Raw genomic sequence first — 19717 nt, 5'->3', positions numbered from 1 at the left:
GTTATTTCTGTCCATCATTTATCAACTGGAAGTGAGTTGGATCTTCTTTATGTTGAAGATTTCCACTTCCATCAGAATACATCCTCATACAGTATTGTTGTTGAAGTGTATAGTGATCTTCTGGTTCTGCTCATTTCACTCAGCAACAGTTGATTTAAGTCTCTCCAAGGCTCTCTGTATTCCTCCTGCTGGTCATTTCTTACAGAGCAATAATATTCCATAACCTTCATATACCACAATTTACCCACCGATTGTCCAATTAATGGACATCCATTCAACCTCCAGTTTCTAGCTACTACAAAAAGAGCTGCCACAAACATTTTGGCACATACAGGTCCCTTTCCACTCTTTAGTATTTCTTTGGGATATAATCCCAATAACAGCAATGTTGGGTCAAAGGGTATGCACAGTTTGACAAATTTTGGGGCATAGTTCCAAATTGCTCTCCAGAATGGCTGGATTCCTTCACAACTCCACCAACAATGTATCAGTGTCCCAGTTTTCCCACATCCACTCCAACATTCATCATTATTTGTTCCTGACATTTTAGCCAATCTGACAGGTGTGTAGTGGTATCTCAGAGTTGTCTTAATTTGCATTTCTCTGATCAGTAGTGATTTGGAACACTCTTTCATATGAGTGGAAATAATTTCAATTTCATCATCTGAGAATTGTCTGTTCATATCCCTTGACCATTTATCAATTGGAGAATGGTTTGGTTTCCTATAAATCAGGGTCAGTTCTCTATATATTTTGGAAATGAGACCTTTGTCAGAACCTTTACTTTTAAAAATATTTTCCCAATTTGTTACTTCCCTTCTAATCTTGTTTGCATTAGTATTGTGTGTACAGAAACTTTTTAGTTTGATGTAATAAAACTCTTCTATTTTGTGATCAATAATGATCTCTAATTCTCCTCTGGTCATAAATTCCTTCCTCCTCCACAGGTCTGAGAGGTAGATTATTCTCTGTTCCTCTAATCTATTTATGATCTCATTCTTTATGCCTAAATCATGGACCCATTTTGATCTTATCTTGGTATATGGTATTAAGTGTGGGTCCATATCTAATTTCTGCCATACTAATTTCCAGTTTTCCCAACAGTTTCTTCCGAATAATGAATTTTTGTCCCTAATGTTGGTATCTTTGGGTTTGTCAAAGATTAGATTGCTATAGATGTACCCTTTTTTGTCCTTTGTATCTAATCTGTTCCACTGATCTACAGTTCTATTTCTTAGCCAGTAACAAATGGTTTTGGTGACTACTGCTATATAATATAGCTTTAGATCAGATACACTTAGACCACCTTCCTCTGACTTTTTTTCATTAGTTACCTTACAATCCTCGACCTTTTATTCTTCCATATGAATTTTGTTATTTTTTCTAGGTCATTAAAATAGTTTCTTGGGAGTCTGATTGGTATAGCACTAAATAAATAGATTAGTTTGGGGAGTATTGTCATCTTTATTATATTCGCATGGCCTATCCAAGAGCACTGAATGTTTTTCCAATTATTTAAATCTGACTTTATTTTTGTGGCAAGTGTTTTGTAATTTTTCTCATATAATTCCTGACTATTCTTTGGTAGATGGATTCCCAAATACTTTATACTCTCAACATTTGTTTGGATTGGAATTTCTCTTTGTATCTCTTGCTGTTGCATTATGTTGGTGATATATAAGAATGCTGAGGATTTATGTGGATTTATTTGTATCCTGCAACTTTGCTAAAATTCTGAATTATTTCTAATAGCTTTTTATCAGAGTCTTTGGGGTTCTCTAAGTATACCATCATGTCATCTGCAAAGAGTGATAGTTTGATTTCCTCATTTCCTACTCTAATTCCTTGAATCTCTTTCTCGGCTCTTATTGCCGAGGCTAGCATTTCTAGTACTATATTGAATAGTAATGGTGATAGTGGGCAACCTTGTTTCACTCCTGATCTTACTGGGAAAGGTTGCAGTTTATTTCTATTGCATATTATGCTTACTGAAGGTCTTAAATATATGCTCCTGATTATTCTAAGGAATAATCCATTTATTCCTATACTTTCAAGAGGTTTTAGTAGGAATGGATGTTGGATTTTGTCAAATGCTTTTTCTGCATCTATTGAGATGATCATATGGTTTTTATTAAATTGATTATTAACATGGTCAATTATACTAATAGTTTTCCTAATATTAAACCAGCCCTGCATTCCTGGTATGAATCCTACTTGATCATAGTGTATTATCCTGGAGATGATTTTCTGAAGTCTTTTTGCTAATATCTTATTTAAGATTTTAGCATCAATATTCTTTAAGGAAATTGGTCTAAAATTTTCTTTCTCAGTTTTCGATCGACCTGGTTTAGGTATCAGTACCATGTCTGTGTCATGAAAGGAGTTTGGTAGGACTCCTTCATTCCCTATTTTTTCAAATAGTTTATATAACATTGGGGCTAATTGTTCTTTAAATGTTTGGTAGAATTCACATGTAAATCCATCTGGTCCAGGGGATTTTTTCCTGGGGATTTGATTAATAGCTTGTTCTATTTCTTTTTCTGAAATGGGACTATTTAAGTAATTTATTTCCTCCTCTGTTAATCTAGGAAGCCTATATTTTTGGAGGAAGTCATCCATTTCACTTAAGTTATCAAATTTCTTGGCATAAAGTTGGGCAAAGTAACTCCTTATTATTTCTCTAATTTCCTCTTCATTGGTGGAAAGATCCCCCTTTTCATTTGTAAGACTAACAATTTGATTTTCCTCTTTCTTTTTTCTGATCAGATTTACCAAAGGTTTATCTATTTTATTGGCTTTTTCATAAAACCAACTCGGTTTTATTTATTAATTCAATAGTTTTTTTTTTACTTTCAACATTATTAATTTCTCCTTTTAATTTTTGTATTTCAAGTTTAATTTTTGGTTGGGGGTTTTTAATTTGGTCTTTTTTTAGCCTTTTAAGTTGCAAGCCCAATTCGTTAATCTTCTCTTTCTCTATTTTCTTCAAATAAGCCTCTAAAGATATAAAATTTCCCCTTATTACTGTTTTAGCTGCATCCTACAGATTTTGGTATGATGTCTCATCATTGTCATTATCTTGGGTGAAATTATTAATTGTTTCTATAATTTGCTCTTTCACCCAGTCATTCTTTAAGATGAGATTATTCAGTTTCCAATTACTTTTTGGTCTATTTACCCCTAACTTTTTACTGAATGTAGCTTTTATTGCATTGTGATCTGAGAAGAAGGCATTTATTATTTCTGCCTTCCTACATTTAATTTTGAGATCTTTATGTCCTAATATATGGTCAATTTTTGTATAGGAGCCATGAACTGCTGAGAAGAAAGTATATTCCTTTCTATTGCCATTCAGTCTTCTCCAAAGGTCTATCATACCTAGTTTTTCTAATATTCTATTTACTTTTTAAATTTCTTTCTTGTTTGTTTTGTGGTTTGATTTGTCTAAATCTGAGAGTGCAAGGTTGAGATCTCCCACTATTATAGTTTTACTGTCTATTTCTTCTTGCAGCTCTCTTAACTTTTCCTTTAGAAAGTTAGATGCTATACTGCTTGGGGCATATATGTTTATTATCGATATGTCTTCATTATTTATGCTACCTTTCAGCAGGATATAGTTTCCTTCCTTATCTCTTTTACTTAGATCAACTTCTGCTTTTGCTTGATCTGAGATAAGGATAGCTACCCCTGCTTTTTTGGCTTTACCTGAAGCATAATAGATTCTTTTCCAACCTTTTACCTTTACTCTATATGGATCTCCCTGCTTTAAGTGTGTTTCCTGTAAACAACATATTGTAGGGTTCTGATTTTTGATCCAGTCTGCTATCCGTCTCCATTTGATGGGAGCATTCATCCCATTCACATTTACAGTTAAAATTACTAATTCTGTATTTCCTGCCATCATATTATCCCCAGATTATGCTTTTTCCCTTGATCCCCCTGAACCCCTTCCCCAATATTTAATTTATAGACCCCCCTTGTGATGCACAGCCCTCCCTTTTTTTTTTTAGTATCCCTCCCGCCTCCCTCCACGTCCCTTCCCTTATTCTCCTTTTCCTTTTCCCTTTTCCTCTCCCCCCTTTTAATGAGGTGAGAAAGAATTCTCTGAAAAACAAATATGACAATTATTTACTCTTTGAGCCTCTTCTGATGAGAGTAAGATTCACACAATGATTCTCCCCCTCTCTAAATTCCCTCATATATGGTGTATTTTCTATGCCTCTTCCTGGGATGTAGTTTCCCTCTTTTTATCTCACCCTCCCCTTTTTCTGATACTACCCCCTTCCCTTTCCTACACCCCCTCCTTTTTTTTTTTCTTTATATCAGTAAAATCAAATTATCCATGCGTACTTTCTATATACCCACAACAGAGTTACAGTTCTCAAGGGTTCTGTGTACCTTTTTCTGTTTCTCTTCAGTCTTGTGGATGTAGATCAAATTTTTTTCTTTAAGTCTGGATTTTTTCTTAGAAACATATGGAATTCCTCTATTTCATTGAATGACCATCTTCTTCCATGGAAAAAGATGCTAAACTTAGCTGGGTAGTTTATTCTTGGTTGCAATCCTTGATCTTTTGCCTTTTGAAATATCAGGTTCCAGGTCCTCTATGTTTTAATGTGGAGGCAGCCAGATCTTGTGTGACCCTTATTGTGGCACCTTGGTATTTAAATTGTTTTTTTCTAGCTGCTTTCAGGATTTTCTCCTTTGTGTGGTAATTCTGCAGCTTAGCCACAATATTCTGTGGTGTTCTTTTTTTAGGGTCTATTTCAGAAGGAGTTCGATGAATTCTTTCAACATCTACTTTCCCCTCTGTTTCTATTATCTCTGGACAGTTCTCTTTTATAATTTCTTGTAAAATAGAATCTAGGCTCTTTTTTTGGTCATAGTTTTCGGGAAGTCCAATGATCCTCAGATTTTCTCTCCTAGATCTATTTTCCAGGTCTATAGATTTTCCCAGTAAGTATTTGACGTTGTTCTCCAACTTCTCTTTTTTTTTTTTTTTTTTTTTTTGTTTTGTTTTGTTTGACTGATTCTTGGGTTATCTGTGAATCATTCATTTCTATTTGTTCCATCCTGACTTTTAAGGAGTTATTTTCTTCTTTCACAGTTTTTAGTTCTTTTTGTAAATGCCCAATTTCATTTTTAAATGAATTATTTTGCTCTATTGAATTTTTTTCCATTTCTCTATTTTTTTTTTTTTTTGAGAATTATTTTCTTTTTCCAATTCAGAAATCTTATTTTCTTGGTACTTTTTTATCTTCTCCAATTCCGAAATCCTATTTTCCTGTGATTTTTTTACCTTTTCTAATTCACGAATTTTGTTTCCCTGCATCTCCTGTGAATTCTTTATTTTTTCCAACTCCAATTTCAGGATGTTGTTATTCTCTATCATAGCTTCCCTTTCCTTTCCCCATTTTTCTTCAAACTCTCTTAACTTTTTAATAGTCTCTTCATGGAGAGAGAGTTATGTGATGGGGGGCAGGAATCGTTCCCCTTTAGGTTGTTATCTGCTGACTCTCTGCTGTTAACTTCCTTGGGGTTGGATACCTGCTCTTTCTCTGTGTAGAAGGAATCTATGGTTTTTTTGGGCTTCTTGCTCATCCTTAAAAAATCTTTTGGGGTCTGTCCCTGGGGTAGGAAATTATTTATTTCTTTACCAGCTTCCTCCCAGACCAGATGGATGCAGCGGCCCCTGCTCCTGAGCTAAGAGAGAGCTATGGGAGAGAGTTCCCCACCCCTTCCCTGGAAGTGCCTCAGAGGTGACTAGCACTGCTGTGCTTTGAGGGCGCTGTGTTTTAGCGGCTTCCCTGAGGTTGAGACTGAACAGTAAAGGCGACTCAAAACCTAGCCTATGTGTCCTGGTGGGGCGTGGATGTCTGCAGCAGGTGATGTGAAAAGCCCCTGTGTTCAAACTGGAAAGTGTCTGCCAGAAACCGAGGTCCCTAGTTCAAAGATTCTGCTTCTCTGGGACTTCCGTTCCACAGCCTCCAGCCAGCCGAGCCAGGCACTATGCGTTACTGCCCCGCCCACTCCTCAATCTCTTAACTACCCCAAGGTAAAAGCCTGGATTGCCTATGTTGGCCACACCCCAGGTGCCGAGATCTGCTGAGTCACCCCTGGGATCTGGGAAGATCCAATCTAGTTTTAAATTTTAAAGTGGCTTATATTTCTCCTCTGAACTGCTGTTTTATAAGCAGAGAAGTGCTAACAGCCTGTGCCAGATTCTTTTATGTCAGTGGATTCTCTGATCCCAGAGCCCTCCCCCGTGCGACCGGCCCAGTGTGCCACTACCCCACCATCTGTGCTGGCCTCTCTTTTTCCTCCCCTGGGAACTGACCTTTCCTGCTGAAACTCCAGATTCTCTTTAGCTGGTAAGTCCTGCTTCCAGTCCTTGTGGATTCTATCAGTCCAACGGTATTTCTGAGGCTGATTAAATCTAGTTGGTTGTGAGGGAAGAAAGGAGCTTACACAGTGGCGTGTATCTTCTCCACCATCTTGGCTCCGCTATTCTTTGTCTTTAGGGGTAGAAGTGAAGGGAATTGACACAGGATCTCTGTGACTTTCTTCTTCCTCGTCTTCCAACAAAGTGACTCTGAATTGTCTTACTCCATTCCCTAATCCTGCCCACAATTCTCTATATACATCAAAAGATTGAAACAGCACAAAATAGTGGGAAGGACAATTTTCCAAGGATATGCTAATAGAGTATTGTCCAATTGGTAATTAGCCTTAAGTGTTCAATTGTCCAACCTCAGTGTATCAACTCAGAGTTTCAGCCCTTTCCACATCAATTCATGTAAATCTCTCCTGCCTTCTCTGAAAACATCCTGCTGGTCTTTTCTTATAGAACAATAATATTCCATAATATTCATATACCAAAATTTTTCCAGCCATTTTCCAATTGATGAGCATCCATTTAGTGTCCAATTTCTTGCCACTATAAAAAGAGCTGCCACAAACATTTTTGCACATATGGGTCCCTTGCTCTCCTTTAAGATCTCTTTGGGACATAAGCCCAGTAGAAACAGTGCTGGGTCTAAGGGTACACACATTTGTACAGTTTTTTGAGCATAGTTCCAAATTGCTTTCCAGAATGGTTGAATCCATTCATAGTTCCACCAACAACATATCAGTGTCCCAATTTTCTTACCTCCCCTCCAACATTTGTCATTATCTTTTCCTGTCATTTTAGCCAAACTGAGAGATGTATAGTGACATCTCAGAGTTGTCTTAATTTTCATTTCTCTGATCAATAGTGATTTGAAGCACCTTTTCCTATGATTATAAATATTTTCAATTTCTTCATGTGAAGATCATATCATTTGACCCTTTATCAGAATCTTTAAATGTAAAAATGTTTTCCCAGTTTATTGGCTCCCTTCTAATCTTGTCTGTATTAGTTTTGTTTATAAATTTTTTTTAAGTTAATTTAATCAAAATCATCTATTTTGTGATCAATAATGATTTTTATTTCTTCTTTGATCACAAACGCCTTCCTCCTCCACAGATCTGAGAGGCAAACTATTCTATGTTCCTTTAAATTGTTTATAATATAAATTTTTATGTCTAGATCATGAACCCATTTTGACCTTATCATGGTATATAATGCTATGTATGGGTCTATACTTAGTTTCTGCCATAGTAGATTCCAATTTTTCCAGCAGTTTTTGTCAAATAGTGAATTTTTATTCCAAAAGCTGGGGTCTTTGGATTTCTCAAACACAATATTGCTATAGTATTTTGTTCCGTGAATATAACCTGTTCTAATGATCAACTGCTCTATTTCTTAGACAGTACCAAATGGTTTTGATGACTGCTGCTTTATAATATAGTGTTAGATTCGGTACAGCTTGGCCACCTTCATTTGCTTTTTTATTCATTAATTCCATTGAAATCCTTGACCTTTTTTTCTTCCAGATGAATTTTGTTATTTTTTTTGAAAGTCAGTATGTTCTTGGGATTTTGATTGGTATAGCACTCAATAAATAGATTAGTTTAGGTAGTATTGTCATTTTTATAATATTCTCTCTATCCATCCAAAAGTACTTGATTTTTTTTCCAGTTGATTAGATCTGAATTTATTTGTGTGGAAAGTGTTTTGTAGTTGTGTTCATATAGTTCCTGACTTTCCCTTGGTAGATAGATTCCCAAATATTTTTTACTATCGATAGTTATTTTCAATGGAATTTCTCTTTGAATCTCTTGCTGTTGGATTTTGTGCATGATGTATAAAAATGCTGATGATTTATGTGAATTCATTTTGTATCCTGAAACTTTGCTAAAGTTTTGGATTATTTCTAATAACTTTTTAGTTTATTCTGTAGTGTTCTCTAAGTATACCATCATATCATCTGCAAAATAGGATAATTTAGTTTCCTCATTGTGGACTCTAATTCCTTTAATCTCTTTTTCTTTTTTTTATTGCCAAAGCTAGCATTTCTAATACAATACTGAAAAGTAATGGTGATAGTGGGCAACCTTATTTCACCCTTGATCATATTGGGAATGATTCCAGTTTATCACCAAAGCATATGATGTTTGCTGATGGTTTTAAATAGTTGCTACTGACTAATTTTAAGGAAAAGTCCATTTATTCCTATACTCTCTTGTGTTTCTAATAGGAACGGGTGTTCAATTTTATAAAATGCTTTTACTGCATTTATTGAGATAATCATATGTATTTTCGTAATTTGGTAATTGATAAAGTCAATTATGCTAATAGTTTTCCTTATATTGAACCATTCCTGTATTCCTGGTATAAATCCTACTTGATCATGGTGTGTTATCCTGGGGATTATTTTCTGTAATCTCTTTGCTAATATTTTATTTGAGATTTTTGCATCAATATTCATTAGGGAGATTGGTCCATAATTTTCTTTCTCTATTTTCGTCCTACCTGGTTTAGGGTTCAGTACAATGTCTGAGTCATAAAATGAATTTGGTAGGTGGCCTTCATTCCCTATTTTTTCAAATAATTTATATAGTATTGGAGTTAATTGTTCATAAATCCATCTGGTACTGAAGATTTTTTCTTAGGGAGTTGATTAATAACCTGTCCTATTTCTTTTTCTAAAAATGGGATTATTTAAGTAATTTATTTTCTTTTCTGTTTATCTGGGCAATCTATGTTTTGTAGGTATCTCTCCATTTCACTTATGTTAGCAAATTTATTGGCATAAAGTTGGGCAAAATAACTCCTAGTTATTGCTCTTATGTCTTCTTCATTAGTGGAAAATTCTCCCTAACCATTTGGATTTTCCTAAACTTTTGCTCCTTATCATTTAATTTTCTTCTTTCCTTTTTTTAATCAAATTAACTATAGGTTTATCTATTTTTTCAAAGAACCAACTCTTAGTTTTATTTATTGTTTCAATATTTTTCTTTTACTTTAAATTTTATTAATCTTTGGTTTATATTTAGAATTTCAAATTTGATATTTGATAGGAGATTTTTAATTTATTCTTTTTTCTAGATTTTTTAGTTACAAGCCCAATTTATTGATCTTCTCTTTTTCTATTTTATTCAAGTAAGCATCTAAAGATATAAAATTTCCCCTTATTACCACCTTGACTGCATCCCACAAATTTTGCTATGTTGTCTCATCATTGTCATTTTCTTGGAAGAAATTGATTGTGTCTATGAATTGCTATTTCACTCATTCATTCTTGAGGATCAGATTATTTAGTTTCCAATTACTTTTTTAGTCTATTTTCACCTGGTCTTATATTGATTGTAATTTTTATTGCATTGTGATCTGGAAAAATGCATTTACTATTTTTGCCTTCCTGCATTTTTTAGGTACTGATATATGGTAGATTTTTGTATAGGGTCCATGAACTGCCAAGATGAAAGTATTCTCCTTTTTGTCTCCACTTAATTTTCTCCAAAGATCTATCATACTTAACTTTTCTAGAACCCCTTTTGGGGTTCACTATTTACTTTTTGCATTTGTTTCATAATTTCTCTGCTGATCTACTGGTTTGAAACCAGGACAGAGTGGCCAACACTGCTGTAGATTCCTCCTTGTATATTATCCACAAAACTGAGCTTCCACCACCCCATGTCTACATAGCCTACACTGGAGTCTATTCTCAGCTTGGTTGTGCTTGGCCTGTGTGCCTTTGTGTCTGATTAAAACAGACCTTTTCTGGAGATCTTTGGAATTATTTTCTGCTTTTAATTTGTTGCACTCCTGATATTTGTGGATTATGCCATTCCAGAATAATGCAGAGGCTGGATTTTCTAATTAGTCTGAGGGTTAGAAAGAAACCTGCATCCTTTCTGACATCTTAGCTCTAACCCCAGAATTTTTATATCTAGAATTGTTATTGATTTTGCTGTTGTGTGGTCTTTTTTCTGCTTTTTCTGATTTTTGTGTGAAACCATTTAGCATTTTCTTGTCAAAAATACTAACTAGGATAGTTTAGCATTTCCTTTTCCAGCTAATTTTAATGATAAAGAAACTGAGGCATACAGGATTATAACTTGCCAAGACCAAATAGCTAATAAATGCCTGAGAGAAAATTTGAAGTCAGAAAGATTAATTGTTCTGATTCTAGGCCCATCTTCTATACCTTGTGTTACTCAGCTGCCACAAATGTGGTAGCCTAGAGGTTTACTAATGAATTTACATCATGAATAATTGGAAGGAGATTCCACACTTTCTTAATTCTTTATTTCTTAGTGTATCAAGTGAGCAGTTTGATAGAATTAGGGGAAGAATAAATGTATACAAATACACTGAACTTATCCTGGAAACTGATGTTTCTCAACAGAACATTCTTAACCAGAGTATGTACATGAAAGGAGTCAATTGAAAGGGTGTGGAGGTGAAAATCAATATACATTTTCCCCAAATACAGTGCAAAAAGTAATTAATCAACTAGTGGATTAGGCAGGCTGTAATTGAAGCTTTATGTGCTTTTGTTTCAACTACATTTAATCAGTGTCTTACATTAAAAGATGGAAGGCAATTGAATTATGTGTAGTATTTAGAATAATACCACATAAACATACATGCATACATAAGTATTTATTTTTGTAACATCCCCTCCTGGCAGTTACTATTACCAGTCTGTCCTAGGCCCAACAGAATACCTTTGACCACTGACCTTTGCAGTTTCAACTCTACCTGGCTCACCTCCTCTGAGGCCTTCAAAGGTCTCTGGCCACAATCTCTTGAATCTATAGTTTAATAACCAGTAGTGCACTCAAGCACAGCCACTTGTAATCTTAAAAGCCTTTTTTATACCTACTCACATAATGCCCTGACTTGTCAGCTCCCTAGTGAACACCTGGTCTGAAGATCCATGTGTTCACTACCAAATTCCTTACCTCTCTCGGCTATCCATCATCTTGGCTTGGCTATCCATCATCTTGGCTTGGCTGCCCCAGGCTTAGGGAGCCAGGTTAAAGAGAGTGACTGCTGCCTTCAGTGGGCTTATAAAGAGCTCATGAGATCATACACACGGCCAACCAGCTAGAGAGCCATCACCCATTATGAAGCTATCTCAATATGGCCAAGATCCCACCCACAGGGCAGTCCTATATCCACAGAGATTACTTCTGGACCACTCAAATCTCCTGTTGTGCTGTGCCTGCCCATTTAAAGGGCCCTTACAATTACCTTGTTTTGCAGGAACCGCACATCTCATCAAGCTAAACTTTTAGCACCAGCTATATTTCACTTGATCCATGAGATGACAGAGTGTTATGTCCAAAGATGTACAAAGCAGCAGATCAGTAAAAGAAGTATGACAATGAGAACTAGGCTCAACAGTGGCCACGTGTTCAACCCATTCATTAAAGTCATACTTAAGGAGATAATAAGCCAAAGAGGTTGGATGCCAATGAGGTAGGATGTCAACACTGAGGTGGGAAGTCAACAAGGTAAAGCATCACAATTCTAGTTAACAATTAAATATCAGTGAGGTAAGTTGTCACAATTCTAGTTACAATTATCACAATTCAGTTTCACTTATCTCGATTCTAGATTAATTCTAGTTTCACGGATAAAGGTACACATAAGCAAAGTCATGTCCAGAAACATTGTCTCAATAACAGTGGCAGGTGGGTGTGTTGGTTTTTCACCCACTAATTTAAAAGCATAGTCCTTAAATGGAAAGCATAAGGCAAAGCCTCTCCCCAGGCCACCATATGACAAGTAGCCACAGGAGAAGCAAACAGGCCCATTGTCCATTTACAGTTTTTATATTGCATATCACCCAAGACAGTCCATTTCAGCTGCTACACTGAAGCTGTGTCTATAGTCTCTGGTGTCACGGTCAGGAGGGACATTGCTGCCATCAGCATCTAGAGGGCTGCTGACATCTGGCTGGTCTTTCTGGGCTGTTGTCTGGTCCTTCTCATGGATCCTCAGGTCACAAATGTCTCTGGTGGGGATCAACTCCTCTGCTGTTGAATCTGCACCTAGAATGAAAGGAATGTACCTAGGGCCCCAAACTTTGACCCAATTTGATCCTTTTCAAATGACATCCAGGCCTTTCCACATCACTGTGGAAAGAAAGTTCTTGTCAAAAAGACAAACAAAAGTCAGACAAAAGTTAATCAGTCTGTCACTTAGCTGCACTTTCTGTGTATGTAAGAAGTGCATTGCTAAGGAAAAATGCAAATAATTTAAAAATATAAAACTGAAATAATTTAAAAATGTAAAACCAAAATAACTTAAGAATATAAAATCAAAATAATTTAAGAATGTAAACTCAAAAGAGTTTAAAAATGCAAAATCAAAATTTAAAAATTGCAAGCAATCACATATATGCATTGCCATATCTTGTGCATATCCCAAAATTCCCTTCTCATGTTTAGAAGAGAAGATGTTGGGGATATAGTCTGTTCAGTAATGACTTTACTAGTAGGATTATAAGAAATGCCAATGGAATAGGAAAAGTTAAATTCAATGCAAAAACACTTAAAGGCAACATATTTATAAGCCAATCCATAACCTATCTTAAATGCATGTGAGATTCCTACAATGGAAAAATGGTTGATCACATGCCTATCTGCTTCTCCAGATTGGAATGAAGTCATAATGTCCATTGGTCTTAAAACATTAAATTTCAAACCTTAAGGGTTTTGTCCTATAAGGGAACATAGGAGAGTAAAAAGAAAGATAAGTTATGTAGCCTTTTGCCATGCTCCTAGCTTCTTCTTTAGTTATTAAAATTTGCAAATATAAAACTCTAGCAGCCTGATTATAAAAGATATGATTTGAAGGTCCACTCTGAAAATGGATATGTAGGAGAAGCTTGGAGAGACTTAAATCAACTGTTGCTGAGTGAAATGAGCAGAACCAGAAGATCACTATACACTTCAACAACAATACTGTATGAGGATGTATTCTGATGGAAGTGGAAATCTTCAACATAAAGAAGATCCAACTCACTTCCAGTTGATCAATGATGGACAGAAATAACTACACCCAGAGAAGGAACACTGGGAAGCGAATGTAAATTGTTAGCACTACTGTCTATCTACCCAGGTTACTTATACCTTTGGAAGCTAATAATTAATGTGCAACAAGAAAATGGTATTTACACACATATATTGTATCCAGGTTATATTGTAACACATGTAAAATGTATGGGATTACCTGCCATCGGGGGGAGGGAGTGGAAGGAGGGAGGAGATAATTTGGAAAAATGAATAAAAAAAAAAAAAAAAGAAAAAAAAAAAGAAAATGGATATGTAGGATATAATATTTATCTGAGCACTTTCTCACTCGCTCTCAAAGTTCTTTAAAGAGCTGATAATATATTTTTAAAACTACAAATTTTATTTGAGCTGTGGTAATTCTTTGTACCACATCTATTGAATAAGCCAAATTAAAATTTATTCTTACATGCTATATTATTATTATATTTATCACCATGGTACATCTATGGGACAGAGAGATTAATATCACTGTTTTATATATAATTTTAAGGTATAGAAAGCTTTTTGCATACATTTTATTAACTTTAATATAATGTTGTTCAATTTACTTGAACAGAATATAATTATTCAGTGTTAAAGTTGAGGCCTGGACAGGATAAAAAAATGTGAAGAGTTTATTTAAAAGTGAAAAACAAAACCAACAATATGAATTGATGAGCCCAAACTTCTCTTATGGATATAATCTGAAACCAAGAATTTTTTTTTTTTAATAGGGAATTATAACAATTTTTCAAGAGCCAAATTTTGGATTTATGTCAAAATTTTTTGTCCTCAGCTCTTCAATAAAACTGAACTGGTTTACAAAATCCAGGTATGTGGAAAAACTTGAAATATCAAAATGTCAGTTATAGGAGGTTTTTATTATTTTAAATTTTGAATCTTTATTATGTAACAAAATATTCTGTTTTTTTATTTTAAATCCATATTTTTTCCAGTTTAGAAATGCTTACTATGAAAGCTTACTATGAAAATAAAGTTTATATGGTAAACCAAAAAATAAAATGAATTTTTAAAATCTAGTTGTATAACAAGTATAAAACCGGATAAAATTGGATTTAGCTTTTCCCTAACTTCTGATGTGCACATACCATGCCTAGCAATCACAGTTTTCTGAGTCCCAAGGCTTTAGTGGCCTCATTGTGTCACTCATATATCCAATTGCGAAGTGCATTTTGTCCCAGCCACAGTGAGGAAAAAGAAAAGTATATATCTGACATTCTTTTCTGGGCATCAATAGAACAAAGTGTTTCCTTCTATGACCCATACTTTGATTACAACTCCTTATGGATAGAGATGAATTGTAAGGTTGTATTTCTTCATATTCCATGACAAAATTACATTGCAAGGGGACTTATATCCCCAGACCCATAGTTAGAGAACATAAGAGGAATTCTACATTTTGCAAAACTATCATATTTTGCTCAGTTCTTATTTTAGAGATATAGCTTGTTGACATTTGTAAATCCTGTTTAAACTTCCTCTCTGTCAGCTAGATTATAGACAATATGTCATGCTGTGCATATACATATATATGTATGTGTGTCTTGTTTGAATTTATATTTGCGCAAATGTGTGTATCTCCTCTGTAACGTGCTCTCCTGGCAGTTACAATTACTAGTCTGTCCTAGACCCACCAGAGTACCTTTGACCACTGCGCTTAGCAGTGTGAACTCTACCCGGCTCGCCTCCTCTGAGGCCTTCAAAGGTCTCTGGCCACAATCTCTTGAATCTATAGCTTAATAACTGGTAGTGCACTCAAGAACAGCCACGTGTAATCTTAAAAGCCTTTATTATGCCTACTCACATAATGCCCTGACTTGATGCCCTGACTTGTTGGTTCCCTAGTGAACACCTGGTCAGAAGACCCACGTGTTCACTATCAAAACCCTTACCTCTTTTGGCTATCCATCTTGGCTTGGCCACCCAGGCTAGGAAACCAGGGTGAAGAGCACCAGGTTAAAGAGAGCGACTGCTGCCTGCAGTGGACTTACATAGGGCCTGTGAGGTCACACACACAGCCAATCAGCGAGAGAGTCACCCATTACGAAGCTATCTCAAAATGGACAGGATCCCACCTACAAGGCAGTCCTAATATCCATAGAAATTACTTCCGGACCACTCAATCTCCTGATGCACTGTGGTGCCCATTTAAAGGGCTCTTACATTCCTCTTTAAATAAGTTTACCATTTTGAATAATGAATATATTTATAAATTGCATATGTGTGTATGAAATGTGGACATCAATAGGAGATGCAAACACATATAATATATATTTATGTGTGTATACATGTACACATATTTATATATTTAAGTAGGTAAATAGGTTGGTAGGTATATGTGGCTGTATACATAAAAAGACTTCAATGTCTCTCTTCCAAAACTGGCATTTTGTGGTAAACATTCTTTTAATCAAAAATAAAAGAAGTTTCATAACAATTATGATAATACAATTGTATGATCAAATAAATAATAAATAGATTTTTATAAATCATAACAATAATTATTGATATAATACTTTAAGGTTTTAAAGTGCATTATGCATATTATACCATTAATCCTAACAACAACTCAGGTACTCTAGTTCTTGCAATTTCAATCTTAAAGATGAAAAAAATGGAGGCTAGACAGATTGTTGGCCTTGCATAAAGAGACACAGTTAGAAATTGTGAGAAATGAGATTTGAATTTTTATCAAATATGTCATTCACTCCACTATATCTTGATCATTAGCATTGTGGAAAGGAGAGGAATCAGAATTAGAAATTAAAATAAGTGGAATAAAATTTAATTACATCAGATGAATAGATCATTATATTTCTAGATATATCTTAGATATATCTAGATGCATAGATCATTTATAATGTCCGGGCTAGCTCCCTGGAAGTCTTTAGGATCAGTCAGAGTAAGGATTAATCAAATTTCTTGGTCTTTAGGGGGAGAAGTCAAGGAGCTTGCCAAACATGTATCCTGAATTCTGGAGTCCGAAGTCTCCAGCCTTTCTCCTCCTCATCCTGCAGCCAAGTGACTCTGACTTCTCTCCCTCAGCCCTCCAATTCTTGCCTATGATTACCTCACCAAACATTCAGCAAGCATCAATGGTGAAGAGAGCCATCACATCACCATCTCATCTAAATATGTATATAGAGCCATTATCTCTCTTCTAATAGGTAATTAGGCTTAAGTGCTCTGTTGTGTGATTCAAGCACACCTTTTCAGAGTTTCATCCCTCTACATAAATCATTTATTTATTTATTTACTAAGTGACTTTCTTTTCTAAGCAGAGAAAATACAAATTCAAGCAGAGAAAGCAATATATGCTCCCCAAGAAGCTAATCATCATCATCATCATCATCATCATCATCATCATCATCATCATCATCATCATCATCATTATCATCATCATCATCAAGAAAGACAAATATAAAGATTGTTGGAAAGAGTAACAAAGTAGAAAAATAGTAAAAAAAAAAAAAATGGAAGTGCTACATTGACCTAGGTCTAGCAAAATAAGGCAAATAAGTTCATTTACCAGGATTGAGGGAATCAAGAATATAGAAAAATAAAGAACCTCTATTATAAAGATTTAACAATATTTACAGTTTACTCTCTTAAAAGTGGAAAGGAATTAGAAAAATTAAAAATAGTCCAAAATCAAAACTTAGGACAACTAAAATACTCTCTCAATTATATCTTAAGATAAAGTTAGTAGTTTTAATCACTCAGTAAACTCCAAAGTCAGATTCTGAATGAGAGAAAATAAGAAATAGAAGAAAAGCAAAAGTCACTAATACAGCAGCGGCAGCAGCAACAGTGCAAGAAGAGGCAAAGGAAGAAGAGCAGGAGGAGGAAGAAAAAAAAAAGGAGATATCATAGGGCATGGGGGAGTAGAGGAGAGAAAGAAATCATATAATATGGGTTGAATATTGATTATATCATAGCAGTAGGAGGAGAGAGAGGAGAAAAAGAAATCATATGAGTTAAATATTGATTATGTCATAGATGATTTCTGTAAAATAAATTTACATATTTAATAATAAAAAAAAAAACTTTGGGGACAGATATACAAGTTTAACTGATTTGACTTTTAATCATGAATTCTTTGTGGAATTTTATTCTTTCTATAATAAACTTACTGAAATTTGTTTTCATGCCAGAATACGTGCAACCTGGATAATGAGAATAATCATGAATGCCTTTTATCTATAAAATAAAAATTAAACATTTACATTTTATTTACCAAAAATATTGTAGTATTTTCTATTAAAAATTAGGATTCCAGGAGGGATCATTCTTTACAATTCTCTTAAAAGCTCCAAGACAAGCCTTTTTTTTTATAGAGGGAAAATGGTCCAACGATTTCATGTCTTGGATGTCACAAATCTTTCAAAAGACCAAATCAGTGCCCATAAATACAATGTCTTATGATGCTTGGAAAATAACTGTTTTTACTGTAATCATATAAAATATCATCAGAAATAGTAGAGCATTTTGTTTTGATGTAAATCCTCTGAAACAATATTTTTTTCTCCCAAATTGTATAGATATTTATTTTCCTTCAAAATTCTTTGTTTCATGTGCAATGAGAGGCTATAGTAAACTACCTTTGAGTAAATATTTAATAAGGGTTATAAATTGATATTTGCATTGTGGGTGCTACTGGGATACTATGGTTCTTTTTCTATAAGTGATATGACATGTATTGATCTTTTTATTATTCATAATTTATTATTATTATTCATAATGAATATAATATTTGCAATTTATCTGACCTTGAAAAAAAGTGGAAAAACACTTTATTATTCATAATTTATTATTATTATTCATAATGAATATAATATTTGCAATTTATCTGACCTTGAAAAAAAGTGGAAAAACACTTTTACTTCTAGCCTGATGGACTTGAGATACAGGCAATATGGTGAGATTTCCTAGTGCTTACACTGTAGATTTAAAAAAATATTTCTAAAAATGAATTTGTAACACTAAAAAGAACAAAATAAATTAAAAATAAATAATGGGGTTCCTGTAAGATTATTGTTTATTTCATTCCATTAATTCTTCATAGATATATACAGGGAATGTCCACTATGTTTTATAAACATTTTAAGTGTTCAACTGCAGCACTGGGAATTTTGACATCATGTTTTTATAAATTTTGGGATGATTTATTTTCTGAACACATATGTCCTATATAATATGCTTTATGCTACTTCTACTAAATTGCTAATTGTTAATGTGCTGCATAATTTTATATCCACTACAAAACTCTCTACTTCCTTTTAGATCAATTGTGCTTTTGATTCTTTGTAAATTTTGTATTTCATAAATCACAATAATTAATAGAAGAATGTTGTCCTCATTTACTTTTTTTAATTTATGAAAGTAGAATTAGCTATTTAAAACCCTGGAATATTCTCTTAGCAGAACCCAGTTCATAATAAATTTGCATGTTCTGTCTTACATATATGACCCAACAGTTTGTCCAATCAACTTCATATCATTGTTTAAAAAAAATGAGAGAGACAGAGGGGGGGTGGAGAGAGAGGAGAGAGAGACAGAGAGAGAGAGAGAGAGAGAGAGAGAGAGAGAGAGAGAGAGAGAGACAGAGACAGAGAGACAGAGAAAGAGAGTCAGAGAGAGACAGAGAGAATGAATGAGGGAGATAGAGGAAGAGATTCAGTTCACTTCATATTTAATTCTGGGTCCATCTCATAATAGATTTGCATTGTCCTATATATGTGGCTCCATAGGAAGTCCATTCAGCTTCATATTATTATAATTCATTTCTTTTCATATCATTATATCAATCATCATCTATAAATATATCTAAAAATATGATGTGTAAACATATATATTAACACAAAAATATAAGTATATACATATACATGCACATATAGTATATATACCTATATATGTATGCATATGCATATATTGTGTGTTGAAGGATTTTGACCGTTTTTTCCCATTTGGGGAAATACTTTGTGTTCTGTACAGATTACTGTATTCTCTAAGCCTAAAATCTAGCCATTCTAAAACTATGGAAAGATTTATTTTCTTCTGAGATAAAAAAATAAACAAGAAAATAAACATATTTACTCTTCATTTATTAAAGTAAAGCTGATCCTTACATAGCTGTTTTGTAACAATCCTATAGGAAAAAAAACATCTTGATTATTTTATCAGACACACAATCTACATTAAGTATAACTGGGAAAAGTGCTGAATTTCAAGCTAATAGGCCTAGATTTAAACATTGCCTCTT

The sequence above is a fragment of the Sminthopsis crassicaudata genome, chromosome 1 (genome assembly GCF_048593235.1).
Source record: "Sminthopsis crassicaudata isolate SCR6 chromosome 1, ASM4859323v1, whole genome shotgun sequence".
Lineage (NCBI taxonomy): Eukaryota > Metazoa > Chordata > Mammalia > Dasyuromorphia > Dasyuridae > Sminthopsis > Sminthopsis crassicaudata.
This window is presented reverse-complemented; position numbering follows the sequence as displayed.